General features: G+C 41.5%; 1 protein-coding gene across 1 annotated transcript in view; it reads left to right on the forward strand.

Moving 5' to 3' along the window:
• The window catches only part of LOC150090863 (proclotting enzyme-like), a 129,055-nt gene that overhangs the window by 49,028 nt on the left and 59,272 nt on the right, over window positions 1–20,755 (forward strand). The gene's annotated exons all lie outside the window — the stretch shown is intronic.

The following is a 20,755-nucleotide window of genomic DNA, read 5'->3' on the forward strand; positions in this document are numbered from 1 at the left end:
ATGATCCAACTTCTCACCAAGATAGTTCTGTAAATAGATTGGTAGCCCAGGGGGCCGGTCCCACTCAAGAAACATCACCAGCATACCCCAACAAAGCCAAACCAGTCAACCAATCCAACGTATTGGAGAAAATGTAATATAACATCCATCCAAACAAAATCGAAAATCTTCATATCGAGACTTGGACCGTCCACAACCAATGCAAATATATCTAAATTCTTTGAGGAACAAATAGGGATCAAGGTGGCTGTGAGACCTGTGAAAACAAGATATCCCTCCTATTCTTCATTCACAATTACTTGTGAAAAACAGGAAGAACTAAAAGTGCTAGATACCAGCACCTGGCAGCCAGGAACTCTAGTAAAAATGTACAAAGAACGGACATCTACCGCATCCTACCGCACAAGATCGACAATAATACAAGGATAGCAACCAATGTCAGCCTCATGCCAACCAGTCTCAATAACTCCCCCTTAAATGCTTCTACCAAAATGTACGCAGTATCAGCAATAAACTACACCCCCTACAAACCATCATGTTACTAGCTGAATATCAGTTCATCTGCTTGACTGAAACCTGGTTATCTCACGGAAGGCAACTGGATGTCATAGGTCAGCCTCTTGATTACCTCAGCCTCCATAATTCCAGGGATAGCAGACGCGGTGGAGGTGTTGCGTTACTGTACTCATCCAGTTTCAAGCAGTCCAGATTTCAGGTGACCCAATCAGATAAATTCGAAGCCCTATGTGCCACATTAAGAAAGGATGCCATACAATTACAAATTTGTCTTGTATATCTACCCCCTGACCACACAGAAGATTCACGAAATGAACTGATAGCATGGATAGCAGCCAACCTAGTCCCCAATATCCCCACCTTCATTATAGGCGATTTCAACATGCCTACACCTCGACATGATGAGGCCACTGAGGATCTCATATCAGCCATTGGCACATTTGGCTTATTTCAACAAACCACACCTCCTACCAGGGGAAACCAGATGCTGGATCTATTATTCCAAAATCTTCCACACCTAGGGTCTGACCGCTGAACATCACAGCTTCCCCTCCGATCACTCTCCCATCACGTTTGAGTTCAACGTCACTGTAAACTCAAACACTGATGAAGCTCTCAGGAACAAGAAGATTACCAAAACAGTATTCTCCATCAAATATTTAAACACAGAGATCATCCTTGCACGTCTCACAGAAATAAACTGGAAGGATCTACAGCAGGAATCAATAGACACTGCTATATCTAACCTGGCTAACCAGCTGCTTGAAATTGCCTCCCAAGGAGCTTCCAAACAATTAAAATCTCTGATAGATCCAATACATGGTTCAATGCCGAAGTCCAAGTAGCATTCAAGAGGAAACAAAAAGCATTCAGAATATGGAAAAAGTACCATAACTCAGCTGACTACCAGATGTACAAGAAAGAGCGGGCAACCTTCCTCAAATGTAAACGAAATGCAATCCGGCAGCTGGCACTCAACAAAATAAACCACTCGAAACGTATTACATCCAAATGCAACAAAGATTTCCATATCGATGAGAAGGTATTTCAGGAATGGGTATTTTTGACTTTCAACGAGTTGCCATTAGACCCAAAAACCCCAAACCTAAGTGATTTCATCATGCAATCCAGACAGCCCCTTTCAACTATAACGCTAACAAAACAACACCTTATAAATACCATCAATAGACTTCCTAATAAATCTTCAATTGGTCCTGACGGCTTCCCTCTCTTCATGGTTAAAGTGTGTAGTGCCTTCATTGTGGAGCCCCTTCTTGTAATCTTTAATCGCATATTGAAGTCCGGATCAATCCCGACAATGTGAAATCACTACAGGGTACAACCCTTACCCAAAAGAAGAAACCCAAAGGAACCTAAGGACTTGAGACCGATCTCAGTGGGTTGTTCTCTATTAAAAGTGTTTGAGAAAGCTATCTTATCAGCACTGATCGACCAATGCTTCTCTCATAGACCGAAACATCTGCATACCGTGATCCCCAAAAGATCTACATATACAAACCTACTGGATACCCTATTTAAATTAAAATTCAAACTGCTCTCAACAGTAAATCTCAGCTAGATGTCATCTTCCTGGATATTTCATCTGCTTATGACAAGCTCTCAATTCCCGCTCTCATCAACATTCTGGAAAAGTACTTTGGCATTACTGGAAGCCTGCTAAAAACCATCAACCGCATCCTTACACCAAGACAACTCATCATCAGCTACAAATCCTTCCAACAGGAGTGCAGTATAACGAGAGGAGTATCACAGGGAGGTGTCCTATCCTGTGTACTGTTCGCCGCTGCCCTTGAACCCTTCCTCGCAAGGTATAGTGATTTCTCATCGTATGCAGACGACCTCAAATTATACATAACATCTAAAGAAGCTGAACAAACTCACCTGACTAATCAGCGAGTCTCCGTCCTAATCGACAGCCTTGTAGCATGTCTACTGGAAATAGGTCTGGAAATAAATGCATCAAAGTCAGCTCAACTTACCTTTACAAAAAAGAGAATAAAAATGACATCACAGCCTATCACAATGGAGTGCAGATAAGGAAAGTGAAGTCTCACACCGACCTCGGCTTGACTTGGGACGAGGGCCTCACTTTTCAGAACCATTTCTCGACCATGAAAACGAAGACTTTCTCGGCGATGTGGGCAATTCGACAAGAGCTGACGGGGTTACTGAACGTAGATGTAGTCGGAGGATACGTCCAGCGGTGCCTACAACCTATCGCACTGTATGCATCAGCAATCTGGTCTTCTGCCCCGACGTCGTACATAAATAGATTCCTCGCAGTCGAGTACTGGGTAATGCGATGGATGAACAGAGTCACGGGCAATGCTTTCACCATCTCCAGGGCTGTGTTATATACCAACTTAAATATCACTCCCTGGAGAGTTCACATTGCATCCAGGAATATTCTTCTTCTTTCTCAGATGCTTACCGGTGTGATTGACGCCCCCAGTCTTCGAGGACTTATCTCTACTCCACGTGCTGGACGCAGTAATGACAGTCCCTACCTACCCTTGCATTCTACACTATCCAACCTGTGCTGTCTGAGGAACTTCTTCTCAAACAACGCAGTGAACCTTTTCAATTCATTGACAATAGACCCTGTGAAATACTCCGAAAGCAAGCAGTACAGAGTGAAGAGCCTCTCAGAAGCGCACTGCTTACTTCAACTATAATCTTGACAATGAGTGAATTTGTAAACAATATTGTAAATATACACACTTGTGTAAATTATTGCAAATAATTGTATTCGTGCATTTCTGTACACTCTTCTTATATTGTAAATACTGTAAATAATTGTAATTTTTGATTTTTGTACACCCTTCTTATATTGTATATAATTGCAATTCTTGCATTTTGTACACCCTTCCAGCCGGTCGGTTGTGTATAAGGGGTGAAAGCAAACACTTGCTATTTTTTAATAAACGGGTTTTAATAATAATAATAATAATATGAACCCGCAATCTGACCCGAACGACACCCAAATAAGAGTCACCAAGATCTTAACCAGCATTAGCAAAGCTGCAATAAAACTAAAAAATCCAACACCGGGTGCGTTTCCTTGGTGGACCCCAGATATCCAAAACCTAAGGCGCGAGGTGATTAAAAAAAGAAAACAGTTTCAGAGAGCGAGGAGCTCATGGCCGGCCGCAGAAATTACAGTTTTTATGGAAAGCTATAAAGACGCAAGAAACAGGTACACAAACCTAATAACCAAAAGCAAGCGTAAGGCCTGGGAGACGTTTGTAGGCACAACCGGAAACGTTCAACCCTGGGGAGTGGTGTACAAGATAGTGACAAACAAGCTCCCCAGAGGGGAAGTCATCATGACAACAAGGACACCCCGACTACCATATGGCACCAATCAATAAACAATATACTGGACACTATCTTCCCGGAACCAGCCATCCCGATCTTACCAGAACAACTGCAAATCGGTGCTGAGAACAATGAATATACTACAAACCGACATGAACCACCATTTACACTGGAGGAACTCCGACATACTTCAATACGAAAAATAAATGTCCTGGCCCAGACTTACTGGAGCCGGAAATTATTAAAAACGTAACGGAAATTGCACCGGAACTACTACTCAATCTGTATAACCGCTGCCTTGAATCTGGCACCTTCCCAACACAATGGAAGCAAGCGAATGTAAAACTTGTCTTGAAAAATCCGGCGAAGCCACCTGACTCGCCGAAATCGTATCGACCGATCGCACTGCTACCAGTTATAAGTAAACTGTTTGAGAGACTACTATATACGTGAATTAGCCAACACTACCAAACAGCTGGACTTGACATGGCAACCCAATTTGGCTTTAAACCACAATCATCTACTGTGGAAGCCCTAAGAAGTCTACTATACTCCGCAACCCAATGCAGCAGCAAATACTTTCTTGTCATATCAATTGATTTTGCTGGGGCATTCGACACCATTTGGTGGCCGAGCGTCTTGGCGAGACTACGGCGGGCCCACGTGCCAGAAAACCTCTACGAGACTATCAAACCATATCTTTCACAGAGGATAATAAGCGTCATCGCACCTTATGGGAAAGTAGATCAACCTGTTCACATGGGCTGCCTCCAGGGCTCTGTTCTTGGCCCGCTCCTGTGGAACATGATCCTTGATGAGTTCCTGGCCATGAACCTGGGCGAAATCCACTCACAGGCCTTCGCGGATGACTTAATCTTGACGGTGGCTGCAGACAGCAGAGCTCAACTGGAGGATAAGGCAAACCAGGCCCTGAGGACACTTCAGGAGTGGACACAGACTCATCTACTGAAGATATCACCCACCAAAACTTCCTCGATTTTGCTCAAAGGAACGCTAGACCTAGGCAGGCCACCACAAATCAAAGTGGAAAATAAGACTATCAAACTAGTGGACAAACTAAAACACCTTCGGCCTTATACTTGACTCTAAACTCTCATTCCAGTACCATCTGACATACATCAGAGCAAAGATTAAGAAATACTCTGCACTTGTGGCCAGAATCACAAGACGAGATTGGGGGCTCAACAAACGTACCCTGTCACTGTATTATAAGACAACCTTCCTACCAGCAATAACCTACGCCTCTCCAGCCTGGTTTCAAAAAGCCGTAACCACCGTAAATCGACTGACACTGGAAGCCACTCAACGGAAGTACTGCTAACTATCACCCGTGCCTGCTGTATCACCAGCACTCCCGCCCTACAGGCATTAATGGGCCCCCCCCCATGGACTTAGAGGCTATTCGTTGCGGCATCACTCACAGCATTGCAAAAGGACAACCCTGCACCTTCCTTGGCTTTACAGTAAACACAGCTGCGAATCAGAAAGAAGAAAAAAATCAGATGACAAAGGCACTTACAGCGGGTATTGTAGAATCGATGGACTGCCACAACCAAAGGCGAAATTACAAAGAAATTTCTGTACCCCAAGCCCCCACCCTGGTTTCAACCCAGTCTCTTCACAACCTATTTGCTGACAGGCCACGGAGCGTTCAACGCGAACTTAGCATCTTTCAGAATCCTAGAGGACCCACGTTGCTCCTGTGGAGAGCCAGAAACCTGGACATACATAATGTATGAATATACCAACTATGAAGATCTACGCTGCAGACTTATGACAGCAACCACATACTTCCCAAGACATCTCGAGTCGCGCCTACTAGATTCATGCAAAGAGTACAAGGCACTAGCCAAATTCGCGCAGGAGTTTTTACCCAGCGCAAAACACGAATTGCTGTTCACAGGGAACCACAATAATAAGGAGAAACTCGTGCAAGAGCTGCTTACCCCTCCAGCGCAAAACACAACTGCTGAATATAAGAAAATTCAATAAGGAGGGACCTTGCAGACTCTCAGCACAACGATCTACCTGATAGAAACGCAGAAATATGAATGACGCGTGTGAGGATACCCACTAGTGCATCACCTGCACAAAAATGGATATACTAACTACTATACAGGTCGGGACTGTCCCAGGAATGACAAACTTTCATGGCTTGGAGCAGCTTTGCTGCCGACGCCATAAGGCGATCCTACACCTGTGCTCACTTGCACAGGGCTTTTATTCCACTTCCTGGACGGGGGGAGAGAGGGGCGGCTCTGCTGTTTACTCTCCCCCTCGCCCACCCCTCTTTTCCTCCTGGTGGGCATGGGCATGCCCCACTAGCCTTATCTGGGGTCGTCTTCCCTATTGACCCCATATTTCTGACTTCCCCCCCAGCCTTCAGTCTCCTCCCCACTCTGACTAAATATCATAGCGTATGCCCCACACTACCAAAATTTTAACTGATCAAATCAAGTCACGCATGCCCCTTTGGGCCTCTAATAATCTCTTTAGCGTCTTACTCTGAAAATCGCCGTGTGTTGCATTACAATTTATTTTATTTTATTATTTTTTTTTTACATAGGCCCTAGCCACTGAAACCTAAGGAAACTAGGTGGCAGGGCCTACCAGAGTAAAGCTTCATACTACTGTGTACCTGGTCTGCCTCCACGAGGGCAAGTGTGGGCAACGTTGGGCCTCAATAGGGGTCCAGCGGCTAAATGTCCAGATGAACAACGATACATAACATTACACATATACAAAATCCATACACTTTTAAATCTCTGGCCTTCCCAGTGAACCGGTACACCTACAATGAAAGCAACGCGGAGATGGGGGGAAACCCCTGGTGCCGTTAGACATCAATACACTTTACACTTACCGAAGAAGAAAAAATTGTGGCGTATTTTTAAACCACACCACACTCATTATTCATCTCCAGAAATTCAGAATGAATTTATTAATTTGTTAGCAACAGAAGTACGAAGTGAAATAATTTTAAAAATAACTAAATGCAACAAGGCATAATACTTGAAGAGTAAGAGTTTTATATCTATATAATATCGGTGTGGATACACCACAGATAACTCTTAAGAAAAAACTACGATAGTAGTGTGAGTGGCATCATTTCCTCTGTATCTCATATTGTGCTCGATGATAGGCCAACAGCTTTGAAACGGTGCCGTTTAACTTCCCCAAAACAACAGATGACCGCTTGTCAGGATAAAGGAAAACCACTCTTCTAAATCTTTAACAGAGGGCTTACAATAGAAGGTTGACCAGAGCCCTGGTCTGCCCACTGGCTATGGATACACAGAAAGTAGTTACCGAGCTCGACTTCTCGGTATGTGGGACAGGTAGTCGGATAGGTTTTACGGGTCTCACTCAGTGGCAGATGGTAATCTCTATGTTTTAATTCGGGCGTAACAACAGCATTATTGCTTGCTTGAAGGCCATGGGTGCGAACGACGTGTACCCAGTTAAGTCTCGTAATGCAGTCGTTATATGAAAATTTTCGTTTCCATAAAACGAAGAAACAAACAAAAAAAAAAAAATTCTAAAAAAAATTCAGCGAAGAATAAAATTCTACTTCGCGAATTCTAAAAAAATTTGGTAAAAAGAAAATATTTATCTCTAAATAGAAAAATTCGCTATAAAGAAGTTTATTAAACAGAGGTCCGACTGTACTTATAATTTATTATCATTTTACCAATTATCGAAAAAAGGCGCGTAGCCATGAATTTGCCAAGGGCGCCGAAAACCTAGCTACGCCTCTGGCTACACCTAACGCATTCTAGCCTTACATTGGAATATGGCATGTCTACTTCACGAGAAACAGCTGGCATACTTGCGTTCCCACATGGAGATTGACTTGATAAATCCAGGACAGCCATAGCTTCTTCAACACGAGAGGAGTCCACTCGTTTTCGACCTCTACCTGGTTGAACACCCAAGATGTCCTGTCGCTTCAAATTTTGCAATCATTTTGCGGACAGCACAAATAGACATAGGTTCACGCCTTATGCGCTTCTGACGCCGGAATTCTCTGATAGCCGCAGCTGCATTGTTTCTGTTCTGATAGTAATAGCGCCTTTTCCCTGCAACGTTGTTGGTATTGCTGCTGTAGTGCAGGCAAACATCTACTGTATGATTTCGAAGAGACTGCTTTGCTTTTATACAGTACAGTAGAGATGAGTAGTGGCACTGTTACGATTATGCAAAAAATGTAAGTTATTTGCATAATCGTAAGTTATTGCCACAGCGCCACTCATAATCGTAACAAATTTTGTAACTAATTTTTTTTCCCAATAAATGGGGATCGCATTCTTTATTGTACCTGTTGTCCAAATTTCTCTTCAGTATGAACCTTAGAACTTGCTCCAGAGCCCTCTACATAGGGACACTTTAATTTTAACAACCATGTATATGGCTAATTAAAGGCATATGACTTCTATAAGGAAATTCTATATGAAACAGATTAAGTGTTATGATTAAAAATCACTTGATTGAATAAATTGATGTATACTTACCATTACACAAATGTTAATTGTATACATAAGTTATGTGTGATGCTATATGATATGTGTGCATGATATAAGAATCAACCAAATGAGACTGAAAATTGTTGATCGAGGAGAGAACGCCTAATTAATGAATGCATAGCTACTACCATATTGCCGTTGATAGTTGACTAACTATGTATAAGTATAGTGCGAAAGCATCAATAATATATAGAGAAATATGAATGAACAGAATATTAGCAAAGCGGCATCGTTTTAAGCTATATCTCATATTGTGAATACCTTCACAACGAGTTGCCATGATATTGCACTACTTCGAAAAGTAACGCTTCACCTGAGGAGAAGACTAATGTTACTTATTCTCAGATGGATACCACCACCCAGACGGCACCGTTTTGAAATATGGTATGAGATAAAGTTCTCGGTTATCCTCGTACTATCCCTATTAGACTTAGAAAAGAGATAAAGATGTAGGAAGGTGATGGTAGGAAAGGTAGAGGAAGGAAATGCCGTAGAAGGAAGAAAGGGACAGTTGCTCCTTCAACTCACACTCAAAGCTCATATATTCCTTGAATAGGCAACGCTTCCCCAGTAGAGAAGACTGTTGTTACCTATTCGAGGAAATTCAGCTCCTTCAACTCACACTCAAAACTCATATATTCCTCGAATAGGCAACGCTTCCACAGTAGAGAAGATTGTTGTTACCTATTCGAGGAAACTCAGTGGCCATCAGGCCCCCCCCCCTCAGACGGCACCGTTTGAAAAAAACAGGTACGGGATAATGATTCTTAGTTATCCACACACTGCCCCTATTAGACCAAGAGAGCAATAAAGAGGTAGGAAAGTGATAGTAGGAGAGGTAGAGAAAGAAGATGCCGATGAAGAAGGAAAGGGGCAGTTATTTCTTCAGCTCATTCATGTGATCTCATATTCCCTCGAATGGGCAGCACTTCCCCAATGAGGGGGGGGGGTCTTGTTACCCATTCGAGGAGCCTCAGTGGCCATAAGGCCCCTCGGGCGGCGCCGTTTCAGGGCTATTTGGCCCCTCCTCAGTGGGTGGGTAGGTATCCATTGCTTCTTTAAAAAAAACAAAAAAAAAACTCCACCATCTGGTCTCATTTGCGCTAATTAAAATGATCTTATATCCCAATAGGGTTAATCTCACTCAGAAACATCCCATGGAGGGCCCCATCCATGTGACTACCTGCTCCGCAAGCAGCCGCCTGGAGTTGGCTTGCCCTACATGAATTCTCAAGTCCTCCACCTCTTTCATTCTTCCATCCTTACGCGGCTTTATTCTAAACGTAAGCCACCGCATTGTCGAGAGAGGGACCATTTGCCTGCAGCCAGCTTGGTCTATATCCCTTCTAGCCTAAGCTAAGAAGATTACTACCCTCCCTAATCCCTAGTTTTCCCACCTAAGCTGCACGTACACCTCATTGTCCACTAGCTGGCATAGTAGTGTAGGGTAACACCATTGTTTTAGGAATTTCTGGTTCCCCAATTGAAGTAGTTCCAACACCAAAAATATCCTAATTGCAGCATGCATGGATTGGATGGCTTATTTGTATATCTCCATACATGTTCATTCTATTTTTCTCTTCCTAATCTTCCATGCTTGGTATTTTCCTTCATTTATTACGAACATCAAGATGTGTGTGTGTGGCTCTGAAGACAGGCTCCGGAAATTGCAAAAATAGCACCTGATCTCTTGTTAATCGCTGTACTTTCATGATTTTGTGGATTTTGTTCCAGATACGTTGTACAGCTGGACAGGAGAAAAATGCATGGTCTACTGTTTCCCGCGCTTTGCAATATTGACACTCAGTGTTTCAGTGTCCTCGGAACTTAACCTTGTTTACTTCCACCGGCAGGTGCCCGTAAATCACCCTCCAGGCTAAGGTCACTTCTTGACCCATACCCTATATGCTTGTGAAGGTTTTTAAACATTTGGGTTTCGTCTAAGCTGTACCATGCTCGGGGATTTTGTACTGGTTGCATGTATAAGTCAAACAGTTTCCAGTAGATTTTTGAGACTTTTAGTTTTGTTCCCATGTCTAGACCTACTGCCGATAGTTGCTGGAGATATTTGATAATCAGTTTGTAGAAAGGTGGTATTATTTCTGCCGCAGGTCCTGTATATTCTACTCCTAGCAGCTTTGTGAACCTTCCCATGTGGTATTTTATTAGGGTGGAAGCTAAATGCGTGTCCCATAGGGCCGTTCGGACATGTTTCATTATATACGCCCACCGTAGCCACTTTAATTGTGGTATTTCATAACGCCTTTCTACAATGCAACCTTTGCTGCGTCACCTCTTGTTGCCTGTTGTTCCAGAAGAACTTAAATAGTCTCCTGTGCAACCTTTTTTGTGTGATATATTTAAAGGTGGTGACCGTCACAATATTCATCACCATTGGGATGAGAATCATCCATATGATTATTACTCTTCTAGAGAACAACAGTAGGCCTAAGTTCCATTGGCCGATTTTTTCCTCCCAGGAGCTTAATAATTGTCGGGTTGTTATTTTTGGTTGTCTTGCGAAGGGCACTCCCAGAATGGTGATGGGCTCCGCAGAGAAGGAGAGGCCCACTGGTAACTGTAGTGGAGCATTCTTTCCCCATTGTTGACATTTTGTTTTATGTTTATTAAGACATAGGCCACTTGACAGGCTAAAGTAACTGAACAAGTCCAGCGCATTCTGCAAGGAACTGCAATCAGACATGGTTAGAATGACATCATCCGCATGGGCTATGTATTTGCAATCGGGATTCGATCCAGGGAGATGAATTCCTTTGATATTACTGGAGTTGTCTAATTGCCTGAGTATGGGCTCAGGCGCCATTGAAAAGAGAGCAGGGCTTAGTGGGCAGCCCTGTCTCGCCCTCCTCTCCAGTTTTATTTTATCCGAGCTGCATCCATTAATTGCTAGAGTGGTGCTAGCTCCTTTATATAAACTGATGATGGCTGCTCTTAACTGTGAGCCCACCTGTACAGTATACAATAAATTTTGAAAATAACTCTTAGACAGTTTATCAAAGGCTTTCTCTAGGTCAAGCACCGCTAGGACTATTCTGTAACCTTTCCGTTGACAATATGGTTGCAGGTCCCTCAAGAAAACCAGGTTTGCTCCCACCCCCCATATGTCTGGTTTGCTCCTATAAATGTATTTTGAGGCGATTATTCAATACTTTAGCGTATAGTTTATAATCTACATTTAGTAGTGAAATCGGCCTCCAGTCTCCCACTTCTTGACCCATTCTCCCCTGCTTTCTTAAGAATACTGTCTGAGCATCCAGATAGCTTTCCGGAACTTGACCCGACATGAAGAAATCAGAGAGAATTGTGGCCAAAATTGGCCCAACCTTTTCCCAGGCTTTCTTGTAGAGCTCTGTTGTTATTCCATCTGGGCCTGGCGGTTTGTCTGCTTTCATTTCTCCCAAGGCTGTGGAAACTTCCTTCAAAGAGATTGGCTGGTTGTGTTCCTGCTGCTGGGCCGCAGAGAACCATGATATCTCCCAACTTGTTGGCAGCGCTGGCCCTTGAAATGCTGCATACAACTGTTTGTTCCATTGAAGTATTCCATGATGTCTTTGGTGGTATCGTACTGACGTGATCCCACTTGGATCTGTTGTATGGGGCTGTTGCTCATTTGCGTCCTGTTGTACTGATCGAAAATCAACCCTGCCCTCTTGTCAGCAAGCCTATATCGCAGTCGCATTTAGACTGCTTTATTCTCTGCCTGTGTTTCCAGATGTAGCTGTATTTCTTTTTGCACCTGCTGTACCCCTATTTCATCATGACAATAGTTTAACAATCGCCTCACTTCATACAAATGCCTTAGCACTTTTTTCCTCTCCACCCCTCTTTCCGTAGCTGATTTTTGGAATGCTGTTCTTACTGCCTGCTTAAAATTTTCCCACTTCTCCCATGTCCAGTGCTCAGACTGCACCAGCTCATGCGTTAAACCTTCGACGTTATGCCACCCGTTCTGCAAGAGAGCCGAGTTTAAACGCCCAAGTGCCTCTGCCATAATCTATTGTTGCCCCTAACGAGAGGTTCATTATTAACAATTTGTGATCCGTGAGGGGGCATGTCCCAGAAATATTTACATGCCTAACTCTGGTTGCTTTGAATGCCATATTCCTTGGTGAATATATACGGTCTATGTTAAATGCTTTACCCTGCCTTCCCCTAACGGCCCTTCCACTTCGGAGTCCTAGGAACTCAATTCGCCCAGATCATCTGCAACGATGTTGTCTTCCTCTGTGGTTTTCTTCTTCCTCTTTTCCCCTCCTCCTACCTCTTCTCGTTCTCCGTTTTCTCCCCTCTTCTGCCCTCTTGCTGTTTCTGCTGTTTCCATTAAGGTGGGGGGTGACTTGTTTTATGTCTGTGGCCCCCTCCTCTTTTTCTGTTATTAAATTCGCTGATTCTGTTAATGGAATTTTTTTCCCTCCCTGCGGCTTCAGAATAATCATGTTTTCCTCTCTCGAGCTCTTTTCCCTTTCTTTTTCTTCCCCTCCTCTAGTGGTATCTGCTTATGACCTCACTGAGCAGCTGCCTGCTTTGTGGCTTGTTTCCCCACATTTGCTGCATGGTTTTGGGCAGTCGCTACTGATATGCCCAACTTCCCTACAGTTAAAAACACCGCCCTTTTGTGCAATTCGCCCCTAGATGGTCCGAACTGCCGCACTTCAAACATTTTTTCTCCACCCTCTGTAGTTCAAAACTAGTCGGTTACCCATAACATATATGATATTGGGGACCGGCTTCCTCATTTCCATTTGTATCGCGACTTCGCCTGTGTATAGCTCTGGGAAACCCTCCCAGGCGTGCATTTCTATTCGTGTAACATTCCCGTATGCGTCTAATGCATTTTTTAAATATGTGTTTGGTATTTCAATCGGATACCGTTCTATGGTTATATACTTCCTGATACTGCCCACCAAATGGAGGTGTATCATTTGGTTCTCGAAAGGAAACCCTCTGAGCAGTGTGTCTCTGATCACACAGTCTTTACATACTACTTGATACTTCCTCAAGGGCAACAAAGTGAATCCCTGTAGTCTCGATAGGCTCACCATTTTGCTAATCCCTCTATTACCTGCCTCGGTTCATATTCTGTACCAAGAGTAAACTCCAGAGTTTTTTCACGTATATAAAAATTCATCTTTCTTGGAAAAAAAAAAAAAAAAAAAAACCTATAAGAGTGCCCGCAGGCACTTATTCCCACCCTGTAAGCTTTACCAGGGTCAGCAAAAAAATAAACTTAATATCAAAACTTACGGTCTCCAGAAAATCTTCCCTCTTTCGAAATAATACCCGACGAAGTAGTACCGTAGCAAAGTCCGTTGGCCCTTCTTCGGTGGGTGGGTAGGTACCCGAGTGATGCAATGATGGCAAAACAGTTATGAAGTATAACTACACAATATGAGAGATGCCTGATGGTGTATGATGTATTTAGACTATGAAGCATTTAGGGTGTAAGCCTCAAGCTATGGAAAGTCTAGATTATGTATGTACAGTATATGTATAGTGCGAAAGCATCAACAATTTCCATAGCTTGAGGCTTACGCCCTAAACGCTTTATAGTCTAAATACATCATACACCATCAGGCATATCTCATATTGTGGAGTTATACTTAATAACTGTTTTGCCATCATCGCATCACTCGAGTACCTACCTACCCACCCACCGAAGAAGGGCCAAATAGCCCTGAAACGGCACCAGAGGGAGCTTGATGATGTCCGGAGTTTCCAAGAATAGGTAACGCAAAAAAAAATGTATGTTTGGTTGTAATGATGGCCATTTGCATGATTTTTCATATTTCCATTAATTATGCATTTTACCCTTTGGTAAGATATTTAGGACAATTAGGTACATCAGGTGGAGTCTTTTTATTGGATTTCATTAGAGAGATATACACTGAGTGATCACTGAATTATGCCCACCTACCTAATACTTCGTAGGTCCTCCTTTTGCCCTCAAGTACAGCAGCTATCCGACGTGGCATTGATTCAACAAGATCCGGTCAGCAATGCAGGTATGGAGGTCATTGGTGTATCCAGACGCCTGATATGCCTTTCCAAAGTGTTCCACAAGTGCTCTATGGGATTGATATCGGTGGATTTCGGAGGCCAATCGATATGCTGGAAGTCAGAACTGTGTTCCTGAAGCCATTCCTGCACAACATATGCCCGATGGCTCGGCGCATTGTCATCATTGAAGACACCGCCATTCGAGAAAAAGTGTAACATAGCGGGGTGTACACAGTCAGCAAGCAGCTGACGATAGCGGAGACCACTGACACGTTGTTCCACATGCACCAAGGGTCGAAGTTCCTGCCAGTGAAACATGCCCCACACCATACAACCGCCTCCACTGGCCTGCACTTTTGACACCATGCATGATGGATCAAGAGCCTCATGTTATTGACGTCAAATCTGTACACGACAATCCACGGTGTGGAGTAAATAACCAGGCTCATCCGACCAGCACACCTTCTTCCAGTCTTCTAATGTCCAACTTGCATGCTCTTTGCACTAGGCGAGTCTTTTAGGCCGATGAACCTTGGTTAGGAGAGCATGCCGTAGGAGTCGTCTGTTGGTATAGCCCATAAGTGGGAGCGTGCGACGCATGGTCATGACAGATATTGTTCCGGGTTGGTCTATGTAGTATTGGGTAGTCAACTCTTCAACAGTGCTGCACCTGTACGAGTCGTCAGACCCGGCGCTCACCTCTAACATCAACCTTTCGCTGACCTTTGCAGTTTTGCCGTCCGGTCGTTATTTGACGATTTTGACGCCAGTCTTGGTACACTTTAACTACGGCGGCTCTCGAACACCCCACCAGTTCAGCCGTTTGGGAAATCGACGATGCACCAGCTCGTTGAGCACTTAAAATCTGTCCTTTATCAAAGTCCGAGAAATCTTTCCTTTTACCGATCACGCTCGACATTTTACTACCTACTGAACCACTGACAACCTTATCTATGCTACATAGCTCGACTAACTCCGTACTCTTGTACCTCACGTGGTCAACGGGTCGCATTCAGTTTTCATAGGGGTGGTCATAATTCAGTGATCACTCCCATCTAACAAATGCATTTCGAATATTTCTGCAACCCACAATGCAGCGCAAAACACGTTACACACTGTATTTGCAAAATTCACAAGCGATGCAGTTTTTTTTTTGTCCGCCACTCTGTGTCATCTATACCTATGCTACTTACTATACCCTAGTACCTAAGCTTTCTGGATGTTAAGTAATTTTTTTTTAATGCAGATTTTATATTATCCTATAAGATGAGAAAACAAAAGTCAGAAACTTTATTTTGGAGCACATACTTTTAAAATATATGCTCCCAAATTTCCGGTTAATGCAGTATACATTTCTATTCTTCTACACGAATGATTCATTTCGATTCACAGCTCGATTTTCACAAGATGGTGTGACAAGATTTGAAAGCTTTATGTCCACAGCTCAGATCAACTTGATGTGACTGGTTATGTAAATCAACAGAAGTCATTTTGCTACCAGAATCCTTTGTGGCGGGTGGTGGGGGGAGTTTCTTAACCTTTTACTGCCCCCACATCCTTTTCAATTTTTTTCTGTCACTTTACCTCCTTTATCATAATTCCAAAATTTTAAATGAAATAATGTGCAAGGTCAGAAATTAAATTTTGAAAAGACTTTAAAGTTACATTACGAACATTAACTTGAAAATGAACAGGTGACAAAAAAGGTGTATTTTAAGAGTCATTCTCACCTGCTTCACCGCTTCTGGGGAGGTGAGACTCACTGTTTAAGAACCTTGCTTTATAGGAATCGTTTTTTGTAGATTCCCTGTTTGTGAAAGCATATAAAGTATATTGACTTTTGATATAAGGCTTATACTGTTCGTTTGCAATATAAGGTTGTATTTAATGTTATAAAAGTTTTGTTATTTTAGTAGAGGTGACCGAGATGGTGAACTATAATTTTTTAAAAAATATTTTACAATAGGTGCTATTATAGTCAGAAATTATTTGATGTTTTTATAAAAATTCTAATTCCGATTCCATATGGTTAGAATCTGTAACAAAAAATAGAATCATTGGTCTTCTCAGAAGTTCTCTGGTGAAGATTTTGGAAGAGGAAAGAAAGAGAAGTGGACGAAGCTAAGCCTAAGTTTAAAAAAGAAAACAGCGAAAATGAATCATAAATTTCTGGAAAGGCAAGTGATAGCTTCAGGATGCCTAACCAAGAGATCACACCCTGCCGACTAATATTTCTTAAGCTAGCTTAAGAAACGAATGGTTAATAGGGAGCCAGCTATATTGCTGCATCGAACTGAATTCAAAGTCCAAATTGAAGCTCTGGGATAATGAAGACAGCCAAACTGAGTTCTGTAGTATTGAACCACTATCTCTTAATTTGAATCACTACCTTTTAATTCCCTTAATATGCGACAATACCTTTTTGACTCTGTTAATTTGTAAATATCTACTCGTCAACGATCACCAAAAAACACCATAGTAGCATTTTCCAGCCATATAAATTTGGAACTTGGAAAGTTACACTATATGTTTAAGGAACTTTCAATAGTTGTCCAACACTACCCTGCCAATTGGTCACTATACATGGAATAAAAAAACGACCGGTATTTACCCCCTTTTTTTTTTTTTTTTTTTTTTTATTAAGAATTTGAAACACATAAAGAAGCACTGAAGCATCTGGATGCGAATCTATTGTTGATATTGGTTTTTAGTGGTATCAGCGACTTAAACCATACTGCTCCGAACGGGCAGCAATGCCCTGAAAATACACGTTGATTTTCGCTGATTTCGAAACGGCATTAATGCTGCTGTATCTGATCTCGTGTTCGAAGGGTAGTCGGTTTCATGTTGGTAAAATTGGTGTAAAATCCTAACAGATTACCTCTGAAAAGACTATAAAGAATCGATTTGGAAACATTGCTCAGGACTGTGACTTTCTACGAACAATGTCGAATGAATTTGCACACGCAGCAATGTGTGAATCTTTTCACTCTAAATTAAACTCCCAAGTTCTACACTTAATATTTTTCAGTTCTTGGTTGTGCTGAAGAATGTATAGTGCTAGTACGTAGTTTATGCAAAATACATCTAGAAATTTAAAAAAAAGAAACATTTTATCAGCGAAAAATGAATAAATTAAGATAAAGTACAATATCTTGTTTAGAGTACGTTAAATCTCCGTCGTACAAATTTTAGCACCTCTGTAGGTATATTATTCTAATATTTTATTTTCTGTAATTTTCTTATCAACGAAACGAACGAAATAAGGTGGTGCACCCCTATTTGGCCCGTTGTTCACTACACAGAAAAATAAAAAAATCGGTCTACATCATGCGCATTCTTAACTCAGCTCCAATTCTGATGTATTCTCTGAAACAAGGGACTCAAATTTAGACGCGATTAACGATGTAGGAACTCAATTTGGTAACTCTGAACTCTATGGCTACTGAACGAACTGCCAATATGGGATAAATTAGGAACCATAACTTTATCACATATAGTGACCAAACAATCGAGATTCATATCGTGCTGGATTGTCGCTCGAGCTAACGAGGTTCCCACAGTGCTTGTCAGAGAGTCGGAACACAGCAACAAATTTTCTACTGGAACGACCAACAAGACAGATACAGTCAACGTTGGTATATTAAACAGAAAGAAGTTTAATTAGTAAATGAGCAAAGTTTATGATTTCAAAATTAAACATATCATTGAAACCAAAAGGATGAACCAGGGAGTTATACAGCTGAACAATAATCATAAATTAATTTACTCTGGAAGAAAGCTTAATTAACTGGGAAGCACTATCCAGTAGAGAATGTGAGTAAAATTTCAGATGGAAAGTTGGGCAATGAAGTTTGTCTGCGCATATGGCCCATAGTACAGTGGCATCGGGGTTTCCCTCAACTCCACAATAGTTTCTGTGACGTGTACAGTATTCTATAACGACCAGATTGTTTATGTTATATGTTTGTGTGTGGTGCAGAGTTATGTTAGCCAAGGAGCCTGTGGAACACCACTGACCACTAGCTGCCGTCCTCTCAGAACAGGGGGGCTGGGCCAGGTAAGTAGGCCGGTTCTTTGGACGGCTCTCCCCAGAGTCGACTGCGCATACGGCCTATTCTATTTAAAGTGATCAATTTATTAACCACTATATAGATTGAAGTCTATCCGTGGATATTTCATAAACTTTATTAGGCAACAAAAGTTATTACAAATAAAATAGGTAATTAAAATAAAATAAACTTGAACTAATGTCAAATAAAATAGCGGAGTGCCAGTTTACCCAAACTAAAGGAAATACGATATACGGTAAGAGAAGTCCTCATCCATCCCAGTGAGTAAGGTTACCATTCCTGCCACTAGGAGGCTGGCCTCTACTATCTAGCTGTTCTTAAAATCATCCTCTGCTTAAACCGTAGAAATATAATCATTAAAATAAGAAAATTGTCTTCTTATCAGCAAAAAGAATCCGCAAACTATCCCGATTTAATACTCTTTCTAAATAAGATCTCAAGTCAACATAATCGTTGCATCGAACATAATATAAGTGGATGTCTCAACTTCACCACATGTACATAGGTCACTTAAGGACAAACCTAGCTAACATAATCTTTGAGCAAGTCCATGATGAACGCAGCATTCAATACAAACTGAATGCCACGGTTTTCTCTATTTTCCCTATTTGTTTTGGTATTACTGTTTTGTTTATGTAAAGGTCTCTCAAAAATAAATGCTGGATGAACTTGATTATTCATCCAATGTTTTTATGAAAGTTCCGTCTAAAGCGTTACAATGGTCGTTTATTGCGTATCACACTGTTTTCGCGTTTGAGATGATTGCCATAAACAGTTTCTGCATAAATTTGGGTATAGCAAATTCTGGTGATAAAGAGAAGAATTTGACCGATCAAATTAGAAAACATTCTTTTGAATGTGCATATATAAATGAATACCTTCTGATTGATCGGTCTCAGGAATAAAATTTTAAAAGTAAATTTTTGGCCTTTTCACTAATAAAAGTGTACAGTGGGTGGATAATTAATCATTAAACGATGTCATTTACCACTCTACACATGAATTTACTGAAAAGTCATAAAATACGAGCTACTTGCTGAATTACGTTGAAAACAAATGAGTAACCATAAATAACCCTAACCTGTCAAAACTGGCCTCACATATTTTTATGTAGGAAACAAAACTGAAAAATTGGTAGTAAAGTTGAAAGCCACCGGTCAAATCGATATGAAACTTTCTTTTTTTTCTTCTTCTTCTTCTTTTTTTTTGTAAATGTAATTTCTCTCCGGTTATTAAGACAAGTTTCTCGTTAGGGGCAAATGTTGCTACCTCCAGCATCCTCAGGAAAATGACGGGGGCCTCTGCTGTATATACCGTCATATAAGTCGACTTATGCTTGCTTGAAAATTCGTGCTTAATCATAATATTTGTCGTATAAGTCGATCCCCTTCCTTACATTCATCTTTCGCATCTCGCCTAGTGGTGTACTACAGTAAAATCTGCATTAAGAACCACTGTCTACTTTTTGATTCAACTATTTCTGCTCTTTCTTTTAAAAGTATACATTGTGGCATTTTATTACCCTGCCTAGTAAGCTGCAAAGAAAACGGAAAGTGTACACAGTACTGTCTTATGTAGAAGCTCACGAAACCAAACTGTACAGGCATGGGTGATGATGTAATATCGCACTTATTGATGCTACACGTGTATATTGGATACTTTAATTATGTAATACCTTGTCGTGCTGTACTGAAAATTCGTTTCTTTATAAACACCTCCTCAACATGGAACAGGTTTGCTATAAGAAACTCACTATCTGGATAGTTTCTTTTCGAGTACTCGAAAACAACTCCCGACGAATTTCATGAACTGCTTTTTATGTAATGAAGAGGAACAAATTACTGGATATTAAAATGTAATAAACAATGTATATTTATGTAAAAATATGTAATAAAGTAAAAAATATCGCTATTAATTTATGTATTTCTGACCAAGCACACCTTTAATTCAAGTTTATGATACTCGGCATACAAACCAACCTTAAAATTTCAGGCGATTTTTTTTTCGTGCTTCAAAGGTCTACTAATACACCGGAACTAGTTCCGTTCATATAGCAGACTGATGGAATCCTCTATGTTCCCCTTTTGTTACTGAAGGAGTATTACTACTTTCCAGTTTCGTCGATTCGTTGAACAAAATAAGCTTTAAACAAATTGCACAAACGTTCTGTTATTTACGTTGTTACTTGTTACAAGTAACGTTCTGTTACTTGGGTGTTTCATAATGGTTTTCCCATTCGCCCACACCGCAAAAAGACGGGAATTT

This window comes from Mastigoproctus giganteus, chromosome 1 (genome assembly GCF_048544385.1).
Source record: "Mastigoproctus giganteus isolate SK-2022 chromosome 1, ASM4854438v1, whole genome shotgun sequence".
In the NCBI taxonomy this organism is placed as follows: domain Eukaryota; kingdom Metazoa; phylum Arthropoda; class Arachnida; order Uropygi; family Thelyphonidae; genus Mastigoproctus; species Mastigoproctus giganteus.